Source organism: Nycticebus coucang, chromosome 12 (assembly GCF_027406575.1).
Source record: "Nycticebus coucang isolate mNycCou1 chromosome 12, mNycCou1.pri, whole genome shotgun sequence".
Taxonomy (NCBI): domain Eukaryota; kingdom Metazoa; phylum Chordata; class Mammalia; order Primates; family Lorisidae; genus Nycticebus; species Nycticebus coucang.
This window is the reverse complement of record NC_069791.1, coordinates 28,342,864-28,368,446: the sequence shown is the minus strand read 5'-3', so window position 1 is coordinate 28,368,446 and position 25,583 is coordinate 28,342,864. Positions and strand designations below refer to the sequence as shown.

The following is a 25,583-nucleotide window of genomic DNA, read 5'->3' as shown; positions in this document are numbered from 1 at the left end:
ATGTGGAAACAATGTGGCCGCGCTGTAAAGGCTGGCGTGCAGGCGCAGTGGTGAAGGCAGGGGCAAAACTCGGAAGATCAGCTTCTCTTTCAAGGGCTTCCTTTGTTTTGCTTTTTCAACAGCCCCTTAAAATGTGTGTTGCATATTGTGAACAGTAGAAGGAGATTCGGGTTCTAACAAACAGATGACTGGCATTTTGCTGTGTGGCTAAAGAGGTTGGTAGCTCAGACAAGGGACTTCTATATCCTTTGTAAAGCAGCATTGTATCCCCTTCCCCAAAACTGCACCCTAAAACACAAAAGTGAAAAACAAAAAGAGCGCTGTCCCTACTCTGGCTACTTCTTTTGTGTAAGTTTTCTGTCGTCTAAGCCGTAGTGCCAGTGCTCTGTGAGTCTTAACTAGGTCTGCCATTTTTATTTGATATAGGAAGGGTTGGGAAGAAAGGTTTTGCTTATGCAGTTCAGTCCTAATTGTGCTGTTCTGCTGTCAGCTCGGACATTCGTGTCGGTGGGTCAGCGCTGCCCTGAGAGCTGGAAAAGGTTATTGCTAATAGTCCTTCCTTGTTTCATTTCTCTTTTTTAATGATAATATAAAACTGGATGACCTCGTACTGGTCAAGGACTTATGTTCTCACTTTAAGAGCAGGTTTTTTGGCCTGTTAGTTTGTAGATTCTTTGTATTCTAGTTGACTTTAAAATTCTTACCCCCTTTTGCACCTACTAGTCTTTATGCATTATTAGAATTGTAAGTGGTTTTTAGTTTGCAAAATTAGATTATCTAGCAACACTAAGAAGCATCTTTTTTAAATAAGAGAGTACACATGTATCTGTCTAAAATGTCCAAATTTTTACAGCATCATCTGTAAACATTTGCAAGCTAATCTGGTATTATTAGGATACTAATTTCACTTAGGATAATAATTTCACACATAAAAAAATCAGTCAATTCATAAGCGATATAAGGCTTGGGAGGAAATGAGAAAAATTGAAAGGATTATGTATATGTAAGGTACTCATGCTGCTTTGTCACCATGTTTAACTTAGAAACCTGAAAAAGCCCGCGAGGGAATGGGTGTGAAGCATGTGGTGTGTTTGTGCCTAGGATGTGGTTACTTTGGCAATTGAGGTGGGCTACATAAATCTGTACACTTCTCAAGTTCTTTAGTGTTTGTGAATTTGCTTACTATTTTTGTGACTGAGTTAAAGTTACAGGTTGTGTTTTTAAGCTGGTTGTTAGAATATATCCCGGCCTTTTATAGGTAATTGGCAGGCGCTTAGTCACTCGCTTTCACTCATAAGCGTATTTATTAATACATTCCTTGACCGAGTTTTCAGAGTAATAAAGTAAAAGACCACAAGGTCTGTCAAAATGTGCTCAGCAAGCTTTGTTCCATCAACCACCAGTGGTTCTTGAAGGTGACCCTTACAGAAATTGAAGCAGAGACAGCCTGCACAGCACCTGCAGTCCTGACCAGCTACCTGAGGGACAGGAGTGTATGGTCATCCCAGTGGACAGCACTTGCAGGGAGGTGTCCATCTCCGTTTCCACATGGTCCGTGGCAAGACCACCAGGTATATAGCTTCCTCTGGTAGTAAATTTTACAACTATTGAGTTCCCAGCTCACCTGGGAAACATCGCTTTCTGATTCTTTCCCTCCTTCCATGTGGCAGTGAAAAGAAGTGCTAAATTTCCATGATTTGGGAGTGTTCTTCCAACTAACTGTTCCAGCTCTTTGATGGCTCCAGGGCTTTTCAGTCCTTTAATACAACTCACAGTTTTACTAAATTATGCGTGCAATGTTTACAAATATCCAACAGTAACCTTCAGAGTTATTTCACGTAAAAGGATTATATAGATGATAATTAGGAAGTTCTGAATAGAGTGTTCAGAATGATTCACATCCCTAGCAGTCAGAGCAGACAGCAAACCTACCCACTACTAGTTCAGCACAAACAGTTCTGCTTTGACTCATTTTGCTGGAATGCTGCCTGGCCTAACTTACATTCAAATGAGAAGACTAAGAGTTAATAAACAGAGGTTAGAGTCTTACATTTTTCTTCCTATGTTTTATTAACACATTCTGATTAACTTCTAAATTGGGTCCTTCAGTCTCTTTGCTTTTGAGGTACAGATAGATAATCTATACTTTAAGTAGTTTGGGCCCTTAATACTGGGGTATCAGGTGCTGGCGAAGCCGAGGCTGCTGTCATCCCTAATGCTGCTATGTTCACATGTCCTTGGGTTTGAATCTGTTTGCATTTTTCATGAATTTTAAAAATAGATGTACTGTAAATTACCATCCTTTGGCTTCTCCCACAATTCTGAATTGCCCCAGGTCTCAGAAATGCTTAGAATGAGTTAACTGCTGTATTGGGTATGGAACTCCTGGATGGGAAGCCTAAAGCATTCACATGAATGGTGTCAACTCACAAATGCTGTCGTTTACAGCCAGCTGCATGTGGCGGGGTTTTTCTGTATGTGTGTGCCAGTGGATTTGAGTATTGGCAGCTGTTTCTTCTGAGCTGCTGTCCTCTTCTGTTATCTTGGCTTCTGTGCTTCTGTAAAATAACAAGGCCAACTTTTCATAAATTGGCAACAACTGGAGCCATGTAGGCTGTGGTAGATCCTTGGAATAGCTTTGTATACGGCACTTGTCCTTTTCTCCTTCGGTCACCATCACTTTAACCCCAAGAATAGCTTAATGGAGTTGGTACACGAGTGTGTCTAATATACTTTATTCTTAGAAAAGTTCTCAATTTTACAAATAACTGCCCCTCTGTGGGCTAAGTGTTCTTTTGTAACAAATGTTTACTGACTTCCCCTGCCAGTTCCTTCCTTCCTTTCCTTCCTCCTTGTCTGCCTAAATTTTGTGTTCTTTTTTTACTTTTACCAATTTCCTGGTTCTGCGTTCAGATTAATGCAAGGATGGAGCGCAGTATGTTCCCGCAAGGCAGACTCAATCTATCGGGGTTTATAACCATCCCTATTATACATCAGTAGATGTCAGTTTTCCCATAATGTAAAGGTCCCCATCTAAATAAGATCATCTAGTTTTTAACTCCCTCCTTTTAAAGTATCTGAGGCCCATAACAATTAAGCAAGCTCACATAACCTGTGAGTTGCAGAAACAGCTCATGTGGAGTATTGCCTGTTGAATGCAGAGACGTGGGGCAAGGTCAGCTGGACTTTCTACGTTGTTGCCTTTACGTGGAGCAGAACACTGGGATGTCCCTCTGAAATCCCACAGATGCAGTTTTCTATATGCCTAAAGGGAGCACAACTTTGAAAAGTGATTTCCCCAATAATAATTTGTGCGTGACTTTTTTTTTTTTTTATTGTTGGGGATTCATTGAGGGTTCAAAGAACCAGGATGTGCGTAACTTTTTAAAAAACTTAACTGCCAAACTAACTAGATGTTTGGGCTTTTTTAGCAAGCGTGCTTTCTCCCGTATAAGCCATACGCCTATTACATATGAAAAAGAACGTTGCTTGGAGGTTGTGGAGCCTGGAGCAGGTGGTAGGGGGCAGCCTGAGGGGTGATAGTGGTCCCGTCTAGGGCACACCTTTCACCTGGATGACACACAGCATCCCTCTTGTGGTTTGTGCATCTCTTCTGTGGATGGGCTGAGGTGTACAAGCTTCACTTCTTTACTCGCCCTTTCCTTTGCTCCCCACACCAACCCACGGGTTCCTCTGTGCCCAGGTTCACCGTACCCAGAAACATTTTCTCTTTGGCTTTGTTACTATCGTCAGTGTTAACCTTTCATTCATTCGTCAGATATTTATTGAACTTTTATTCTATGCTACTCCTGTTGCAGGTGGGTGGGAAGGCTTTGAGTGAAATTTACATTAGAGATAGACGTGCCATAAGTGATTAAGGTATTGCCAAGTATGTGACGATAAGACCAGATATGGTTAGGGAGAGATTTCAGGTAGCAAACAGCAAACTTGAGACTAGTAATCAGGAGATGTCTTCAGGATTGTACTTAAATCAGGTTAAATTAGTGCTACAAAGCCACACGGCATGAATCCCACAGATTTTTTCTTTCAGGACTTAATCCTGAATATGTGTGCCTTTCCAAAGTCGGAGTTCAAATGGGTGAGCATGGGAAGGCACTTGAGGTCAGTGCTTGAGGCCAGCAATTTTAAAGTTGAGCAGACCTGGGTCTAGTCCCATCTCACATACTGGCTACCTAAATGTCTCTAAACCAGTTACTTAACTGCTCTAAACCTGTTTTCCCAATTGTTAGAACTCATGGGGTTATGATGAGTATTAAAGAAGTTATATTTGAAAATGGAATTAGTGCTAAAATGGTGGTGATGGTTGTTAGGTGGTGATGGTTGTTACATTCTCTGAGAGGCATCAGTAATAATCCCCTGAATGTTAAAATATTTGCTCCTGCTGGCAATGAAAGCCCAGGAGGACTATTGGCAATCTCACTCATTTATTCAACAAACCCCTTTTGAATGTCCACTCTGTCCCAGCTCAATTCCGGGTGAAGTGCAGGACCTAGGACACGCTGTGCAGTTAACAGTCTGTTAATGAATTGCATTCAGTGAATTGATGACTGAGCACAGGAGGGGTTCATGGGCTGTGCAGGGGAGGTGTGGCTGGGAATTATGATCTGAGCAGACCAGCAGGAAGGCAGGAGGGGCCAGGGGCCAGGCGGTGCTAATAGGTGAGTGCAGACTTTTGGCTAAGGCAAGGTGGGATGTGAGAAGGGAGAAGCTAGCCTGAAAGTTTTTTCTGTGTCCCGTAAAGAATGAGGAACCTTTGAATAGTTTTAAACATTCTGTTTTATGGTCTGAGAAGATTACTGGCAGTTTAAATGGTGGAAACATTTTCTGTCATTGGAAGGAACACTAAGGCAGTTGGAAATCTTTGTCATCATCTTCCTCTTCATTTACAGCAGGCAGGCCTTTTCATAACCGCCACAGTACATTTAAGTCACATCTTATTCTTGATATTTCAGTTCCAAAGTCAGCATCTAGAGAAAACCTTGTAAAAATTTCTTGGAAAAAATCCCTTAGGAAGGCATAGCTTTGGAGATCATCCTCTCATTAAGTCTTACCATTGTGTTTTTTCCCCTTAATGTTAGACCACGCTGTATGAAATAAAGCCTAGAATTAAACTCAGTATGGTGAAAGCTCACATTTGAAGTGTCACAAGTGAACCAAGAAGAATTTCAAGAGCCAGCAAGTTCATGATTTCTGTCTTGCTCTTGCTACAGACACACAAGCATAGGGTACAAGTTCCTGAATAACTTCAACTATTGCACCTGTGTTTGTGCATGCCCCCACACAGCTGTTTTCTGAATCTGTAAAGCATTTATAATTCAATTTGAGCAAGTTTAAATGCATTTAACATACAACTGCCCTAATTACAATGCATTTGACTTCAATGTTTTCTATATGCCAGACACTGCAAAGTATATTCATCATCTTATTTAATCTTTAAGAAATATTTGGGGCAGTGTCTGTAGCTCAGCAGCTAAGGTGCCAGCCACATACACCAGGGGCTGGTGGATTTGAACCCAGCCTGGGACTGCCAAACAATGACAACTAGAGGAAAAAAAAATAGCCGGGCATTGTGATGGGTGCCTATAGTCTCAGCTACTTGGGAGGCTGAGGCAAGAGAATCGCTTAAGCCCAAAAGTTTGAGGTTGCTGTGAGCTGTGACAGCACAGCACTCTACCGAGGGTGACATGATAAGACACTGTCTCAAAAAAAAAAAAAAGAAAAAATATTTGGGATAAGAGGGATTTATCCCCATTGAACAAACACAAATGTTCCTAGGAGGTATAATATATACTGTTTCCAAGCTCACCAACTATTAAATGATAAAGTAGGACTAAAAACCCTAATCTGTCTGGCTTCAATCCTGTACTATTAGCTTTTATATTCCATTTTCTTTAGATAGAAAGACACTGCATTAACCCAGGCAAAATAGTAATAATTATAGGAATCTTAACCATTGCAGCAGCAGAGGGGGTGTAAAAGTAAGATCCCAAAGAGATAAAAAGACCACTAAGAAGTCCTCAGGTTGTTAGTAATTGTTAAAGAATTTAAAGAGTTTCACAAATGATTAATTATGTAGAGTTTAGTTAATTAGCAAAGAAATACACAACATATTCTTTTTTTTTCCTTCTCTTTTTTTTTTTTTTATTGTTGGGGATTCATTGAGGTTACAATAAGCCCACAACATATTCTTTTATCAGTAAAAATTTCAGAATGCTTGTATTCTGGATTGGATCCTTGTATATACTTCACGTGAGGTGTAAATTGATAGAACTTTCTGGAAAACAATTTGATAAGTATGTTTGATCTTAATTAGAGCACATGTTGCTGTGAGAATCAGTAAGTTCATCTAGACCTCACAAAAGGCTGGAACTAGGACGGTTCATTTATATTCGTTGTCCCTCTGGACGTGTGATTGCCCATCCTGGCTGCCTCATATGCGCACTGGCCTCTTAAGCAGCCCTCCGTAAATGGCAGTAAACACCGTCACCGCAATCTCAGATCACACCACTTCCCAAGGCCAGTGGAAACACACATGTTCCAACTACCTATGCCTTAGAGCAGGGGTCCTCAAACTGCGGCCCATGGGCCACATGAGGCAGTGTAACTGTATTTGTTCCCGTTTTGTTTTTTTACTTCAAAATAAGATATGTGCAGTGTGCATAGGAATTTGTCCATAGTTTGTTTTTTTGTTGTTTTTTTTTTTTTTTAACTATAGTCTGAGGGACAGTGAATTGGCCCCCTGTTGAAAAATTTTGAGGACGCCTGCCTTAGAGAGACACTCTGATGGGCTAAGGCTTGGTCAGTGATTACCCTTGGTCATCAGCTGTGGCCAGGGAACATGGGGATTACTTGCCCTGTAACAAGCAAATAGGACACACCTGCTACATGTATTAGTAGCTTTAAAAATGCTATGTTCTGGGCGGCTCCTGTGGCTCTATGGGTAGGGCGCTAGCCTCATATACTAAGGGTAGCAGTTTCGAGCCCAGCCCTGGCCAAACTGCAACAAAGAATAGCTGGGCGTTGTGGCGGGCGCCTACAGTCCCAGATACTTAGGAGGCTGAGGCAAGAGAATCGCCTAAGCCCAAGAGCTGGAGGTTGCTGTGAGCTGTGATGCCATGGCACTCTACCCAGGGTGATAGAGTAAGCCTCTGTCTCTTAAAAAACAAAGAAAAATACTATGTTCTTTGATCTTGTAATTCCAATTTAAGAAATCTACCACCTATAAGATACTGAGTGATCCAATGAATGATTTATCACATCAGGTCAGATGTTTTACTGGGAATGGATAGATGTGAGGAACTACTAATATATTCAAGAGTAGGGAAATAGCTAAATGAATTATGATACATTCATGGGATTACGTGCTATAGTATATTTTCACAAAATGTGGGAAAACCCTTATAATTAAATATTAAATGTATATATGTTGTATATGTTAAGTTGCATTTCATAATACAGAAAAATGCTAGAGGGAATTACTGGGGGAATAACACTAGTTATTGCTAGATGTTATAATCAGTTCTTTACCATTTTCTGTAGATTTTAAATGTTTAACAATGACTTTATAGGAATTTTATGATAAGAATTATGGAGTAAGAACTTAAGGATGAATTTCCTAATAATTAGACAATTTTAAATGTGGAATGTTCTGTTCAAGAGCTATTTTTCTATCACTGGTAGTATTGAAATAGAAATTAGACGCCTGTAAGATACATTGTAGAGAAGATTCATCTGTCAGGTGTGAGGGACTGAGTGACTTCTCACGTCTCCCTCAACTCCAGTGTTCGATAAAACAGAATTTACTCTAGAAAGTTGTTTCCCCTCCCCCCCTGTTTTTATAACGATTAAATGTTAGGGGAGATACTGTAATACAACCAAGTTCTCTTTATGAAAGAGAGATGGGAGATTATTATGTAGGACTCATCAGAGGTTGTGGGATTAAGCAGGAGGCAATGGATTTGAGTCCGGTCTTGAAGGTGGTGATAGGCAGGTGTTAGATTATGTGAAGGAAATTAATCTAAGGCCTAGGTAATGTTGAGGTTGCTAAGGAACCCATTCTTTTCCTTGTTCATTCCCTAGTGAGATGGGCAGGAAGTGGTATAAAACTTAGAATGAACAAGAGAGCAAAAAGATGCCACAATGGAAAATCTGCTTGTTTGTGAGTTTCTCTATATTCTGTGAAGAAAACTTTAAGGCAATCAGCCGTGATTTTTATGTTTGGGTGGCAATGTTAAGTATGGCAGTAATAGATTTACAGCTGTATTATAAAACCAACCTTCGCATTCAACTCCCAGATGTTAAGATTCTTTGGAATTACTCAGAACTGTGAAGAAACCAAGGACTTTTAATCTTACTGGTATATGTGTGCATGGGAGGAGGTATCATCTTTTTGCTCTAGGTAAAGCAGTACTAAGGTGTATTCTTTTTTTTTTTTTTTTCTTTTTTTTGCAGTTTTTGGCCGGGGCTGGGTTTGAACCCGCCACCTCCGGCATATGGGGCTGGCACCCTACTCCTTTGAGCCACAGGTGCCGCCCCTAGGGTGTATTCTTTATGTTCTTTAGAAAAAGTCGTTAAGTCCATAAAGAGGAAGCTGGTTTTAGGAGTGAGATTTAGTTAAGCATTTTATATAAAGTGGATTGTTCTCTCTTTTTAAAAATGGGATAAGTGTAAAATTACTACTGTGAACATGATTTCTGTAATAATGGCTTTTCTTAAAACTGTCTTTCTATTTTCTGATCATCGTGTTCACTTGAGTTTATTCTGTGATGAATCATAATAGCTCAACCAGTTCTCATGAGTGTTTCCTAAAGTGAAAGTTGGGGCCCATTTGAAGACTCCAAGAAGGGGGTTGCTCTCAACCCCCAGTCCACTTAGCTTTGAATGTCTTTTACTGCTCCAACACTCTCTCTTCTTTCTAAGTTAGCACCCTCACCTCCTGTTAGGGTTTGTCACTGACACCTTGTCACGGAATATTGTCAGGGGAGTAGTTTTTTCTGTCAGGACCAGGTACGTACCAGGTAAGCTAGCAGTCAGTTAATCCTATAGCTTGACTGTCTGAAATGCACAGTTCCTTTGACAAAGGCTGGTCCAACGCTTTCCTTCCCCAGGGAGAGGTACATTTTAACAGAAAAAATTGAGTTATTTTGGCCAGATATAAATGCAAAGCTTGCAGCTTCAACCATTCAGAGGTGTTTTTTCTCTTTCTTGCTCAGAGGTATAATACCTTTCCAGGAAGGCTATTTCATCCTTTGTAAACCTTGGCAGAAAGAGGGAAGGACATGATATTTGCATAAAATGGAATCTCCTTACTTCAAAGTCATAACAGATGGAATCATTTCTTTGTTCAGGGCATTCATTTGATAAGTGTCTGTTTTCTCTATGCCCAAACCTGTGCTATAGCGCAATAAAGATACAATCTCACTCTCAAGAAGCTCACGTTAATAACTATTACAGAACGTATCATCTGATGCCAGCTCATAGAACTGTACAAAGGTAATTACACAGACAAAAGGTAGGACTCATGCCCAGAGAATTAGAAAGCTGTCACCTTGGAGAAAACGCCAAACTATATTTTAAGGATGAGGTGAAATCTGCCAGGTAGCGAAGTGCTTTTCATATCAAGGAAACAGCGTATATAAATGCTTGAGCCATATAAAAGACTAATATTTGTTTGGAATACAAGAAGATTTAGTGTTACTAGAGTCATTGGGGTTAGGTGTAGAAGTGAACTTGTTAGGATTTGTAAATAAATGGCATCCAATTATGATAGGATAAGTCAAGTCTTCAACATGATCCATCCAGTAAGCAGTGGAAAGGACTGCTGGAGACTTTTAACCTGGCAAGCAACATTTCTGTTCGCCTTTTGAAAAGACGATTGGTCGCGCCGTGGAGGAAGGACTAGGCCGCAAGGTGTTGGAGTCTTGGCATTCTGCTAAGGACCAGATGGTATAGGAGAGAGATGACGGGTCCTCTGAGTTAAGACACTGGCATGAGGATGTAGAAGAGAGAACTGAGAAATTTATAGGAGTTGAATTGCCAGGACTTAGCTATTAATTGGGTATGTGGATGTTAAAGGAGTGGGAAATGTGAAGTACAGCTCTGAAGTTTCCAGCTTAGATAGCTGGCTCCGTGATGCACCATTAGCTGATGTAATGAATACCGTGGGCAAGCAGACCGGGATCCTGTGTTTGATCCAGGGAATGTGTTAAAGTTCTCATTGCCTGTCTAAGCAGTTTAGCGTTATGTAGAAAATTTGTGTTGTTTACAACTTTGAAAAGAAATGGCACATAAACCCAATATATTCATAATATGAAGGACTGTGTTAGCTTCTCTTTTGCTAAAAAGGAAAATAACGAGCGATTTAAAAACAAATTCCCTAGTTTTTCTTCATGCATCACAGTTCGAATTCTAACACTTTCTGCCATTTAAAATTAACTGTTGACTAAATCCTTGCTGTGGGATGAAAGCAGAAAATAAAGCAGGGTTCTTCTTAGTTTACAGTATAACTTGGAAAAACTAGTGTGTATGTGCATTCATACTGTCTAGTCAGTAAATTAGTGATATACATATCAGTTATAAAATATACATATCAGTTAGAAAATACTGAAGTAGTGTGAATATTTAGGCAAGCAAAGGCTATGTTACGGCTTTTTCTTTCTTTTTTTTTTTTTTTTTTTGTGGTTTTTGGCCAGGGCTGGGTTTGAACCTGCTGCCTCCGGCATACGGGACCAGCACCCTACTCCTTGAGCCACAGGCGCCGCCCTGTTAGGGCTTTTTCTAATGAGCACAAATATTATTAATTAGGTTCCTCAACCTCAGCTATTCTAGTAAATCTTTTTCCTTAGCTACATTACTCTTCCCTGATGAATCACTGCCATTTTTATTTATTCTCAGTATCTTTGCAATTGGCTACTGTCTTGTGTCTCTCCCCAACAAGAATGAGTACTCAAGACGAGAAACTTTTTTTTTTTTTTTAATTATTTTTCTTAAACATGTAGAAACTCTTGAATTTGGACCCTTTATTTTTTATTTTTTTTTTTTTTGAGACAGAGTCTCACTATTTCGCCCTAGGTAGAGTGCTATGGCATCACAGCTCACAGCAACCTCAAACTCTTGGGCTTGAGTGATTCTCTTGCTTCAGCCTCCTAAGTAGCTGGGACAACAGGCTCCCACCACAACGCCCAGCTATTTTTTTGTTGTTGTTGTTGTAATTGTTGTTGTTTAGCTGGCCTGGGCCGGGTTCAAACACATCAGCCCTGGTGTATGTGGTTGGCATCCTAACCACTGAGCTATATAGGTGCCGAGCTGAGACCAGGAACTACTTTATTTTCCTTGCATCCGCAGCTTTGGGCTCAGCTTGGAACCCATGCTAACACTTAGGGTTGTTAAACTGAACTGAGCTAAAGAAAACATTTAAGGTAAAGGAGTTTGTTGAAATTGCCAATGACATTGCAAATTACCATTTAAACAATCGGAGTAGCACCACACTGTGGGACTGGAACAGGGACTAGCACCTTGCTGTAGCCACAGAGTCTCTGCTTAGGAAAGGGCCCTATCCCAGCAAGGAGAGTTCAGTAGCTCCTCCTGAAATTTCTGATAGTTCTTGGATCCATTTTTCCCCAGTTTTCCCTGATGAGACTGAGTACTGGATTTTTGTCTTTTTTTTTTTTTTTTTTTGAGACAGAGTCTCACTATGTTACCCTCAGTAGAGTGCTGTTGCATCAAGCTCACAGCAAGCTCAAACTCTTGGGCTTGAGCTATTCTCTTGTCTCAGCCTCTCAAGTAGCTGGGACTAACAGCACCCACCACAATGCCCGGCTATTTTTTGTTGCAGTTGTCATTGTTGTTTAGCTGGCCCGGGCCCATTTCGAGCCTGTCAGCCTCAATGTATGTGGCTGGAGCCATAACCACTGTGCTACAGGTGCCGAGCCATGGATTTTTGTCTAATCATCTTCGTGCTCCCAGGCGCCTGCAGAAAGCCCTGGCAGTACTAACAGAAGGTGCTAGAGAAAGCACCTAATCAATCAAAGGAATGAGGAAGAGAATTGGTCCTATCCAGACCTCTCAGAGTGTTTGAGAGTCACTAAGGAATTGGAACCATATTGTCTAAATCGGTTTGAATTACAGACAGTAATCTTTTAAAATAGAACTAAAGCCTTTCTTCATGCCTATTTATTCTGGTTTGGAAATCCCCTTTCCTGCTTGTCCCTCCTGTTCTCTCAGACTCTCTACACTGACATTCCACATGGTACATTCGGTGCCATTTCAAACAACCACATTTCCTTATTTACTCCTGAATTAATTATTAACTGCCTGCCTTTAATAGACTTGATAGAGTAGGTACAGACAGAACCTGTATTTTTGCACAGGTGTACATAAGTACCTGTGTCTTTTGAATGTAAAAATGATCCAGGATGGATAAGGACCAAAATACCAAAGAAGAATAAAAATTAAATTGAAAACTGGTTTTCAGTGAAATAGCCCCTTTTGAAAGGCCAAATGAGCTTTTAATAATTGAGATAATCATGTTGAAGAAGTCTAAACCAGTCTTTAGTAATTTAGTTTCTTTTTTTTTATTGTTAAATCATAGCTGTGTACATTAGTGCAATCAAGGAGTACAATGTGCTGGTTTCATATACAATCTGAAATATTCTCATCAAACTGTTCAATGTAGCCTTCATGGCATTTTCTTAGTTATTGTATGAAGACATTTGTATTCTGCCTTTAGTAAGTTTCACCTGTACCCATTCTAAGATGCACCTTAGGTGTGGCCCCACCCATTACCCTCCCTCCACCCTCCCTCCTCCCTCCACCCTTCCCCTTCCTTGGCCCTTTCCCCATATTCTTGTGCTATAGTTGCGTTATAGCCTTCATGTGAAATCTACAAATTAGCTTTATAGTAGGCTGAGTACATTGGATACTTTTTCTTCCATTCCTGAGATACTTGGCTAAGACAAATATGTTCCAGCTCCATCCATGTAAGCATGAAAGAGGTAAAGTCTCCATCTTTCTTTAAGGCTGCATAATATTCCATGGTATACATGTACCACAATTTGCTAGTCCATTCGTGGGTCGATGGGCACTTGGGCTTCTTCCATGACTTAGCGATTATGAATTGGGCTGCAATAAACATTCTGGTACAGATGTCTTTGTTATATTGTGATTTTTGGTCTTCTGGGTATAAACCTAGTAAAGGAATTATAGGATTGAATGGCAGGTCTATTTTTAGGTCTCTAAGTATTCTCCAAACATCCTTCCAGAAGGAACGTATTAGTGTGCATTCCTACCAGCAGGATGTGCCCTTTCCTCCACATCCACACCAACATTTCTGGTTTTGGGATTTTTTATGTGGGCTACTTTTACTGGGGTTAGGTGATATCTCAAAAGTAGTTTTGATTTGCATTTCTCTGATGATTAAGGATGATGAGCTTTTTTTCATGTGTTTGTAGATCATGTGTCTGTCTTCTTTAGAGAAGTTTCTCTTCAAGTCCCTTGCCCACCCTGAGATGGGATCACATGTTCTTTTCTTGCTAATACGTTTGAGTTCTCTGTGGATTCTGGTTATTAAACCTTTATCAGAGGTATAACCTGCAAATATTTTCTCCCATTCTGAGGGCTGTCTGCTTGCTTTACTTTCTATGTTCTTCGCTGTGCAGAAGCTTTTTAGTTTGATCAGGTCCCAGTAATGTATTTTTGATACTGCTTCAATTGCCTGGGGAATCCTCCTCATAAAATATTCACCCAGGCCGATTTCTTCAAGAGTTTTTTCTGCACTTCAAGTATTTTTATAGTTTAAAAGAGAGTCTATCTTAGTTAATGGTGAAAGGTGTGGGTCCAGTTTCAGTCTTTTACAGATCACCAGCCAGTTCACCCAGCACCATTTGTTAAATAGGGAATCTTTTCCCCACTGGATGTTTTTAATTGGCTTGTCAAAGATCAAATAACGGTAAGTAGCTGGATCCATCTCTTGGTTCTCTATTCTGTTCCAGACATCTACTTTTCTGCTTTTGTGCCAGTACCATGCTATTTTGATCACTATGGATTTATAGTACAGTCTCAGGTCTGGTAGTGTGATTTCTCCTGCTTTGTTTTTATTTCCAAGTAATGTTTTGACTGTTCAAGGTTTTTTCTGATTCCATATAAAACAGAGTATTATTTTTTCAAGATCTTTAAAATATAACAATGGAGCTTTAATAGGAATTGCATTAAAATTATATATTGCTTTGGGTAATATAGACATTTTAACAATGTTGATTCTTCCCAGCCATGAGCATGGTATGTTTTTCCATTTGTTAACATCTTCAGCTACTTCTTTTTTTAATGTTTCATAGTTCTCTTTGTAGAGCTCTTTCATGTCCTTTGTTAGATAAACTCCCAAATATTTCATCTTCTTTGGCACTACTGTGAAAGGAGTAGAGTCCTTGACTGTTTTTTCGGCTTGGTTATTGTTGGTATATATAAAGGCTACAATTTATGGGTGTTGATTTTGTAGCCTGAGACATTATTGTATTCCTTGATCACTTCTAAAAGTTTTGTAACAGAATCCCTAGTGTTTTCCAGATATATGGTCGTATCATCTGCAAAGAGTGAAAGTTTGATCTCTTCTGACCCTATATGGATACCCTTGATCGCCTTTTCTTCCCTAATTGCAATGGCTAAAACTTCCATTACAATGTTAAAGAGCAACGGAGACAATGGGGAACCTTGCCTGGTTCATTATCTAAGTGGAAATGATTTCAATTTAACTCCGTTCAATACGATATTGGCTGTGGGTTTGCTGTAAATGGCCTCTATTAATTTAAGAAATGTCCCTTCTATATCAATTTTCTTATGTGTTCTGATCATGAAGGGATGCTGGATATTATCAAAAGCTTTTTCTGCATCAATTGAAAGAATCATATGGTCCTTATTTTTTAGTTTGTTTATGTGCTGAATTACATTTATAGATTTATGTATATTGAACCAGCCTTGAGACCCTGGGATAAATCCCACTTGGTTGTGGTGTATAATTTTTTTGATGTGTTGTTGGATTCTGTTTGTTAGGATCTTATTGAGTATTTTAGCATCAATATTATATTCATTAGTGATATTGGTCTATCATTTTCTTTTCTTGTTGGGTCTTTCCCTGGTTTGGGGATCAACGTGATGTTTGCTTCGTAGAATGTGTTGGGTAATATTCCTTCCTTTTCTATATTTTGGAAGAGGCTTAGTAGTATAGGTACTAGTTCTTCATTAAAGGTTTGGTAGAATTCTGATGTAAAGCCATCTGGTCCTGGGCTTTTCTTTTTAGGGAGATTTTGTATAGTTGATTCTATTTCAGAACTTGATATAGGCTTGTTCAACATTTCCACTTCGTTCTGGCTAAGTCTTGGTAGGTGGCGTACTTCTAGGTATTGGTCGATTTCTTTCAGATTTTCGTATTTCTGAGAGTGGAGTTTCTTGTAGTATTCGTTAAGGATTTTTTTAATTTCTGAGGGGTCTGTTGTTATTTCATCATTACCATTTCTGATTGATGAAATTAGAGATTTCACTCTTTTTTTCCTGGTTAGGTTGGCCAAAGGTTTATCTATTTTATTGATCTTTTCAAAAAACCAGCTTTTGGATTTATTGATCTGTTGTATAATTCTTTTGTTTTCAATTTAATTCTGCTCTGATTTTGGTTATTTCTTTTCTTCTGCTGCGTTTGGGGTTGAAGTGTTCTTCTTTCTCCAGTTGCTTGAGATGTTTCATTAAGTTATTGACTTCCTCTCTTTCCATTTTCTTGAGGAAGGCTTGCAGTGCTATAAATTTCCCTCTTAGGACTGCCTTTGCAGTATGCCAGAGGTTCTGGTAATTCGTGTCTTGATTGTTGTTTTGTTCCAAAAATATGGTGATTTCCTTCTTAATCTCGTCTATAACCCATCTATCCTTCAGCATAAGGTTGTTTAGCTTCCATGTTTTTGTATGGGTATGCAGGTTCCTGTTGTTATTTAGTTCAACTTTTATTCCATGATGGTCTGAGAAGATGCAAGGAAATAATTTCTATTTTTTAAAAATTTGCTGAGGTTAGATTTGTGACCTAGGATGTGGTCGATTTTGGAGTATGTTCCGTGGGCTGATGAGAAGAATGTGTATTCAGTTTTGTTGGGATGAAATGTTCTGTAGATATCTGTTAAGTCCAGGTGTTGAATGGTTGAGTTTAAATCTAAAATTTCTTTGCTTAGCTTCTTTTTGGAGGATCTATCGAGGACTGCTAAAGGGGTGTTAAAATCTCCAACTACTATGGAAGTGGAGGAAATTGAGTTGCTCATGTCTGTTAGAGTTTCTCTTATAAATTGAGGTGCGTCGTGGTTGGGTGCATAAATATTAATAATTGAGATCTCATATTGAGTATTACCTTTAACAAATATGAAGTGTCCATCCTTATCCTTAATTATTTTGGTTGGTTTAAAGCCTATTGCGTCTGTGAACAGGATTACAGTGCCTGCTTTTTTCTGCTTTCCATTTGCCTGGAATATAGATGACCATCCCTTCACCTTGAGTCTATATGTGTTTTTTAATGTAAGATGCCATTCTTGGATGCAGCAGATATCTGCCTTGAGTTTTTGTATCCAGTCCACCAACCTGTGCCTCTTTAGAGGACAGTTGAAACCATTCACAGTAATTGAGAGTATTGATAAGCCTTTCGAGAGACCGGTGGACATTTTTAATCCTTTTGCGACTGTGGAAGTTGGAATTTGATCAAAAATTTTTTGGGTGGGTTTACTTTTGTGGTGGAGAATTACACTGGTCTTTATGGAGGATAGGTCTAAGAATGTCCTGGAGAGCTGGTTTAGTTGTGGCAAATATCTTCAACATGTGAATGTCGTTGAAGTATTTAATTTCTCTGTCATAAATGAAGCTCAGTTTAGGTGGATACAGGACCCTGGGTTGAAAGTTATTTTGTTTTAGGAGATTAGTTATTTTGTTTTAGGAGATTAAAAGTCGATGACCATCCTCTTCTAGCTTGAAAGATTTCAGCAGAGAGATCTGCAGTTATTCTGATATTCTTCCCCTTGCAGGTAATGGTTTTCTTTCGTCTGGAAGCTTTCAGAATTTTCTCCTTCATATTAACTTTAGTGAAATTGATTATGATGTGTCTGGGGGATGTCTTATTTGGGTTGAATCGTGCTGGAGTTCTGAAACTGTCTGCTGTCTGAATTGCGGAATCTCTTGGCATATCTGGAAAGTTCTTCATAATCTCATGGAGAAGAGACTCTGTGCCTTATGAAGCCACTTCGTCACTTTTGGGGATCCCTATAAGACAAATATTGGTTTTCTTCAAATTATCCAAGAGCTCTCAGAGAGTGGTCTGTTTTTGCTCTCCATTTCTCTTCTTTTTTGAGGGTTTGGGAGCATTTGAATGCTTTGTCTTCAATGTCAGAAATCCTTTCTTCTGCTTGCTCCATTCTGTTACTGAGGGATTCTACTGTGTTTCTCAGATCTTTGAGGGATGCAACTTCTTGTCTCAATGTGTCGAAATCTTTGGTCATTTGGTCTTTGAATCCGTTGAATTCTTGAGATAACTTTTGGAATTCTAATTCGATCTTATTTGCTATCCAAATCCTGAATTCAATTTCTTTTTTTTTTTTTTTTTTTTTTTGGTTTTTTTTTTTTTTATTGGCCGGGGCTGGGTTTGAACCTGCCACCTCCAGCATATGGGACTGGCGCCCTACTCCTTGAGCCACAGGCGCCGCCCATCCTGAATTCAATTTCTGACATCTCAGCTATTTGTTTGTGCATGGGGTCTTGTGCTGTTTCTGCTCCATTGATCCTTGGGGGAGTTGATCTACTCTGATTATTCATATTGCCAGAATTTTTCTGTTGATTTCACCTCATGATTGTTTTTCACCATTGCCTCTGGCTGTACTCAGAGTTGGGGAGGTTTCTCTCCAAGATTAGACCCCAGCGGGATCACTCTACTGTTGCTGGATCTTTGTAGAGAGTGACCCTGTGTAGTTCCTCTGGGGCTGCTCTAGCTAGGGAGTTCTGGTCGTGGAAGCAGCTCCGGTTTGTGACACACCCAGATCCAGCAACAGGGCTGGGGGTGGTGCGCACGGTTCTGGGAGTGCCAGGCGCCCAGTGAACTGGCACAAAGAGCCCAAGGCTCCAGCAGTCTCTGGCCAGGAGAAGAGCTCTGCGCAGAGGCAGGGAGGGCTCCAAAGGGCACGCAGCTACCAGAGTCCCTGTCCAGATGAATGGGCTAGTGTGGAAGCTGGAAGGACAGAGGAGGGAGGACGCAGGGTTGCATGGCTCCCACAGTTCCTGGTCAGGGAATGTGGAGGCCCGGTGGGTGCGGGTCACCAGTTGGGGGTCACTGCACAGCTCTTATGGAGGTCGGGGCGGCGCCAAGCCCAGGAGTTTGAGGTTGCTATGAGCTGTGACATCACGGCACTCTACCCAGGGCAACATCCCAAGGCTCCAGTGTGCCAAAACCGTCTCACTCTGCCCCTAAGGATTAAGGCTGTAAGGCACTCAGTACCTGCCTTTAGGCTGCTCAGTCAGTAGGTTACTTTGACCCGCCCAATCCTTGCTGTGAGACCCTGAGGGTGGAGCTTGCCAGGGCAGTTCTTTCACAATGGCTTCCTGCGCCCAGCTCAGTGGCTCAGTCTGGGGCCCCAGACAATGCCCAAAGTTCTCCACACTCCTGCTCAAGCTCTCCCCAAGGCAGTTCAACTGAGTGCCAAGTCCAAGAACACCGAAACAGTTCACAGGTAAGGCCTTTCCGGTTTGCAGTCTTACTGCTGCTTGTACTTACGGTCACCCGTGTGATTAGGTCGATCGAAAACACGCAACCACTTGCCAGTTTTCCACTGTTTTTGTCCTCCTCTTGGGGTCCAGAAGTCCCTTGCTGGCTCCCTGTATCCTCAAAGGGATGATTATAGGCAGATCCCACCAGCCAGAGATGCCTGGAGTCTTGTCTCCCCAGACTCGCTGTTCCCAGTTGCAGAGAAGCTGTTACTCGGCTGCCATCTTTAATCTCGTCCTCTAAAAAATATTTTATTGTGTCTCTAGTATGGCAATTAACTTTAGTTTCATGTATTTCCTTACCAAAATTTTCAGTTCCTTTTAGATTAGAATTTATTGGCGTTCTTAATTTAGTGAAATTTTCTTAAATTTTCAGTATCATACTGGATATCCTAGAATCAAGCTAGCATGAGGGTGAGGTAGTCTTCTTGTCATCTAGACTAATATAGAGAATGTGATTAAAGTTTGGGGACAATTCAACTTGAAATCTTTTAGAGAGTTTGTTAGATTACTTTAGTGTTTCTGCATGGAACATTTACATTTGCTTATTCTATCAACTTTCTGCAGTCATCATGGTTTTTACATAGGTGCTGTAGTATTATTTATGTGAGCTTTATGGCTTACCTACGTTTCAGGACTAAAAGATTAAAGAGTTAGTAGATGAAATGTACAAGACGCCTGTGAAGAACTATTTAGGAATACTACTTATCTTCTTCAAGTTGCCCTCTCCAGAGCAACTGTGAAGTGTCGTGTCTCCCAGGGCGTGAACCACGAAAAGTGCAGGAAGCAAATAATAGAACTCGGAACATTTGTCAAGGGAGTTTGCCCCACTCTGCCCCCAAAAAATAACCTACCAAAATATTCCTAATATTTTTGGACTTAACTCTGGTACCATTACTTGGTATGTATCTAGTATATCCAGTGCAGGGGAGGAATTTTGGGAAAGTAGAGTAAGACAAGCTCACTTGTCTCCTTTCTGGCCATGGCAGCTTAAGGGGCCTGAGATCATTTTACCTTCCACCAGTCGTGTTTTTTGTTTTTTTTTGTGACAACTTCCAGAGAATGTCTTTATTGAGGCCTTTTTTTTTTTTTGGCCAGGGCTGGGTTTGAACCTACCACCTCTGGCATATGGGACGGGCGCCCTACTCCTGGAGCCACAGGTGCCGCCCGAGAATATCTTTATTGAAACTATCAACTTTTACCATGAAATTTTACATACATGATAGAAAATGGGAGACATGTGCCAATTAAATACCAGGAAAAAATACTTTAATAGTGTTACATAGTGTATTGGCTAATTCCAGTGGATCCTCATCTTTTACTGCTGACATTATCTCCAGTATTTGAATTATATGGCAGGGCTCATTTCTGTCTTTTAAACAGTGCCCATTTTCCCATTTCTTTTGGTAGGAAATGAAGTTTTTACATATTTTGATCCAGCATGTGTACTTTTGACACCACACCAACGTGCATCTGTCTCAATCATTAATTTTTCACCAGGTATTGACTTCAAAACTTCCAAATTAGCCTCAGTTTTCAAAGAGCAACCGTTAAACCCTGTATAAAGATCCAAGTCAATCAAAGCTGCTGCTGCTTCCTTGGTGCCATGAAATGAATGTACCATGCCCCCCTACATACCCATCTCTGTTTCTTTTCATTATGTCCAAAAATTCAGCATGTGGGTTTCGACAATGAAGAAACATTGGTAATTTTGTTTGTTCTGACAGTTCAAACTGTTTTTCAAAGTATTTGAGCTGAGTATTTTGGGACAAAACTGTAGTCAGTCAAAATCAAGTCCACCTTCTCCTATTGCCACAACGTCCCCTTTATTGTTTTCAGCAAGATTTAGCAATTCCATTAAGTAAAGATCAGGGTTATTCTTTTCAAATTCACCACATCTTGTAGGATGGCATCCAACTGTACTGAAAAACATATCTGAAGCAATTCTCAGAAAGACTTCTTCAAAATTACTTAATTCTTATTTTGGGAGGTAAAAGTAATATGAAGATACCATTTGTCTGTGCCAAATGCAGTGCATCTTTAGTGTCTTGTAGACTTCCACCAGTAATCGTAAACTTTTTAACGCCAATCTGGACAGCTCTCCCTGTTACATCCTGTAAGTCATCTGGATGCTTTTGAACCTCCCTATAAATTCCTCTGAACATAGGATCTGTCAAGTTGATACTGATATCTGTGATTAGGAGTGGAAATTGAGGGATTCTTAGACAGGTGCATGCCACTGTGTACAGATCAGTAATGTTTCTTTTCCATTAATTTTGAGTATTTCACAGTGTTCCTAGGCTAGTGCCAGGCCCACCTGAGGGGTTCAGTTAACGATAAACTTGAAGCGAGTCATGACCGCAGACACAGGGCCTCCCCGACGGAACCCACCAGTGATTTTTAACTGGTGTGCCATGAGAGGATCTTAGGCATGCCACAAAAATTTTTAAAGATCATTAATTAAATTGTTTTCAAAATAAGTTCAAAGCACAATAAGTATATTCTTTTTTTTTTTTTTTGATCATCATAATTTAAGTGTACTGTGCAAGTTTAACTATAGGTTCAAGTGTGCCGTGAGATAAAAAAGGTTGAAAAACACTGCCTTGGACCGTGGAATTCTGGCAGTATTTGGTAATGAGTGACCGCAAACATTGGAAGCTGTATCATGGCACAGTCCTTAAGCACAGTGTCAGACGACTATATGTTTTCCTTTTACAAAACGACAAATCTTCTCCATTTGCTAATCTTTCATGTGAGGACAAGTGTCTGTCAGTAGGTAATTAGCAGATTCTCACCTAGCCAGGTATATTAAGAAAACACACACACACACAAAATTTGTTCCTGTGAGGTAAAGTTGACATTTGAATGAGAAGTCTCTGCAGTTAGGAACAACAGAAAAATATAGTGCAGGTAGAGCATTTTCTTTCTTTCTTTTTTTTTTTTTTTTTTTAAATTGTATTGTTGGGGATTCATTGAGGGTACAATAAGCCAGGCTACACTGATTGCATTTGTTAGGTAAAGTCCCTCTTGCCAGGTAGAGCATTTTCAAAATGAATGTTTGGAAGTGTTTCTATTATTGTGTAATTTTATCACCCAAACCGTAATGTCTTTTATTTTTAATAAACTTATTTTTTAAAAAAAACTCAATTTCTGCTCATACACGCAAATAGAGTTCTTTTTAATCTTGTTTAAAACTCTTTGAAATTGTTTTAATAAGTTTTTAGATTTAAGTTTTCAGACATAATGGATGCTTTTCCAAGATACCAGGGCAGTTAACTGGTGCAGCCAGTGATGTACTTCTTCCCTTTAACAGCAATGGGTCTTTCTCAGGAAAGTCTTTGCAATCAAGTATGGAAGTAAACTGATACAGGCTTTCTCTTTCAACTTACTGTCTAACATTTAACCAAGATTTAAAAAAGAAAATGCTAGCCAGGAAAAAAAAAAAAATCAAGCCACACATGGTGACTCACGCTAGTGATCCCAGTGCTGTGAAGGGCTGAGGTGAGACAATTGGTTGAGGCCAGGAGTTCAGACCAGCCTTGACAACATAGTGAACCCATCTTTATGATGATAAAAAAAAAGGCAGTTGAGTGTGGTGGTCCATGCCAGTAGTCCTAGCTACTCAGGAGGCTGAGGCAGGACTATCTCTTGAGCCCAGGAGTTTGAAGCTGTCGTGAGCTGTGATTGTGCCCAGCCTGAGCAACAGTGAGACCCTGCCTCATGCGCGTCTACAGACATGTCAGGGATACATGTCCAGATTTTATTCTGAGAGGGATGTGCCCTGAAAAAGATTTGCAATAACTGTTCTAGAAAGCCTTTCCTGACCCCCCTCTATGTACCTACAGCAGCAGCAGGCCCCCCCCCCCCAAAACTTAACAATCACCATTTTATTTGGTCTTTCTCTCCTTGAGATGGACCATTTCACGGGATTGTACAAAGCGTCTTACACAGTGTGCTTGGGGCCCCGTAATAATGAAAAGGACAGATGTGGGTTTGCTCTCTAAATGCTTTGGATGTAGTAGGGAAGACAAATGTTAAAAAATGATGTTGAACAAATACCGGGTGTCCATAAAGTTTGTGTGCGATTCTACTTGAACTTTATGGACACCCTGTGTTTATTTAATTATTGCTGTAAATAAGTATTGAAAGAAGAAGGCAAGTAGGATACTATAAACCTAGTCCCGTGTAGAGACTTTAAAGTCTTAGGATCTGAGAAAGGTGGTGTGGCTGAAGAAAAATGTGATGCCAGAAAGGTGGTAGCAGGCCATTATGAGACGTTCCCTGGTGTCTTGTGATGTGTAGTGTATTATTGAATCCTATGTAGAGGCTCAGTAATTCTTAGTAAACGAAGGAATACAATTTTATAAGGGACTTCAGATATTTCTGAACATTAAAATTGGAACATTTCAGGCAAGTAAACTTATACTTTATTTAGTATCTCTATTTGTCAGTTAAGGTCCCTGTGATGGAGGTGAGTTGTCGTATTTTTTTAAATTGGTTCCCTTGGGTGGAGCCTGTGGCTCAGTGAGTAGGGCACCTGCTCCATATACTGAGGGTGGAGGGTTCGAACCCAGCCCTGGCCAATCTGCAACAAAAACATAGTCGGGTGTTGTGGTGGGCGCCTGTAGTGCCAGCTACTCAAAGGCTGAGGCAAGAGAATCGCCTAAGCCCAGGAGTTGGAGGTTGCTGTGAGCTGTGACGACACAGCACTCTACTGATGGTGAAAAAGTGAGACTCTGTCTCTTAAAAAAAAAAAAATAAATAAATGTATTTCCCTTTTAACTTTTGCCATATTTCCTACCACATATACAGTAACTTAGAAAAAGTTATCCGAAAGCTGATTGAAATCTGTCTTTCATTGGGATTTTATTATCGTAATGTTCTTCCAAGATTGCCTTGAAAAGGAAGTGCATGTGTAAGATCATCATCTTTGGGAGAAAAAAGAAGAGAAATAAAGTGGAGTAGATGATTTGCCAGGACGGGAAAGCACTGGTTATATTTAGAGTATCCTTCATGTTCTGAATTTGGCCTTTTAAGAATATCTGGACACACACAAAAGGCCCAAGTTGCTGCTGTTCCCCAGCAGGCTGTGTGTGAGGGTCTCTGGGGAAAGGACGACGCTAATGAGAAGAAATGTGGATCAGGCATCTGACTGAGAAAGAGAAAAATGAAAGCCTGCCCTCTTCCCTCCCAAGTTAGTGGCAAGTAACAGGTTGTACTTTATCCTTTGTCTGACCTGGCAAGGGCAGAACCTACGTTTTATTTTCTTAAAGCCTCACAGGAGCCTTTTCTGGAAGCTGCATGGTTATTTCAAAGTTGGAAAAAATAATTGTTAGGTTCCTGTGGAAATTTATGAAAAGGAAACATTTTTCTTGACTTCCTTCTCAAAACCCTAGTAATTGATAAGAGGGAACATGATTTGGGAACATGTTTTGAAGCCGAGTGGCTAGAGATGGTGGTGGATAGGGAAGCTGGGGGCAGGGCAGAGCCTTGGGGCTTTTGGGTTTGGTTCTACTGTGCCGTGAGCAGCCATGGAGCCTGTCAGCTGGGCCCCCAACACCTCAATAAGCCACAGGGAACCTTGCAAATCTGCCAGAGATTCCCTTGCTCCAAGCCCTCCAATAACATCCTTTCTCTCCCTTTTCTGCCTAATGAAATTCTACTTAGCCCTTCAAGATAAAGTTTAACTTCCCTTCTTGACTGAAGTGGGTACTTGTCCAGACCTTTAGGAATGAGAGTATGAAGCTGGAAAGGGAGGCTGGTCCTAGAAACAGACTTTGCAGTCCGCGCAGTGGAGTAATGACAGCCCCCTCGCAGGTCAGTGGTCCAGCTTAGTGGTGAAGAAAGAGAATTTGAAGGAATATTAAAAGCAGTGGAGTGTGACTGTGAGTTGAGTAAACAGGAACAAACAAGATAGGGAAAAGCAAATAGAAGCTGGCTGAGGTTGGAAGGCCTAAATTCATGGTGGAAAATGTTCTAGTTGCAGTCATTTTCTTTTATTATGGTAAAATATATAACATAAAATTTACCATTTTAACCATTTCCACGTGTGTGGTTCTGTGGCATAAAGTGCGTTCCTGCTGTTGCCTGAGCATCTCCACCACCATCCATCTCTAGAACTTTTTCGTCTTCCACAGCGAAACTCTGTACTCATTAAATAGATGCAGTAGTGGGGTAGTGGGTTTTGTTTTTTTTTTTTTTTTTTTGAGACAGAGCCTCAAGCTGTCACCCTGGGTAGAGTGCCATAGCACCACAGCTCACAGCAACCTCCAACTGCTGGGCTCCAGCGAGTCTCCTGTCTCCGCCTCCCAAGTAGCTGGGACTACAGGCGCCCACCACAACGCCCGGCTATTTTTTGGTTGCAGTCGTTATTGTTGTTTTGCGGGCCCGGGCTGGATTCGAACCCGCCAGCTCAGGTGTATGTGGCTGGCGCCTTAGCCGCTTGAGCCACAGGCGCTGAGCCTTTTTTTTTTGAGACAGAGTCTTGCTCTGTTGCCCAAGGTGGAGTGCATTGGCCCCATCGTAGCTCACTCAGAACGAACTTCTGGGCTCTTGTGATCTCCTGCCTCAGCCTCCAGAGTGCTGGGACTACAGGTGCACACCACACCCAGCTACTTTTTTTACTCTGTTAGAGGCAAGGCTCTTGCTACGTTGCTCATGCTGGTTTTAAGTTCAAATGATCCTCCTGCATTGGCCTCCAGAGAACCACCACTCCTGTCTGTGTAGTCATTTTTGGTAGCAAGACATGCCAACCTCAGAACTAGACCCCTGTGTAGGTGGATGTTGTTGTGGGTAGG

The 25,583-nt window shown here is 40.6% G+C and overlaps 1 protein-coding gene and 1 pseudogene across 1 annotated transcript in view; one reads left to right on the top strand and one right to left on the bottom strand.

Moving 5' to 3' along the window:
* The window catches only part of FGD4 (FYVE, RhoGEF and PH domain containing 4), a 264,568-nt gene that overhangs the window by 109,207 nt on the left and 129,778 nt on the right, over nucleotides 1-25,583 (top strand). The gene's annotated exons all lie outside the window — the stretch shown is intronic.
* LOC128562225 (deoxyribonuclease TATDN1-like) lies at nucleotides 20,034-21,142 on the bottom strand (annotated as a pseudogene).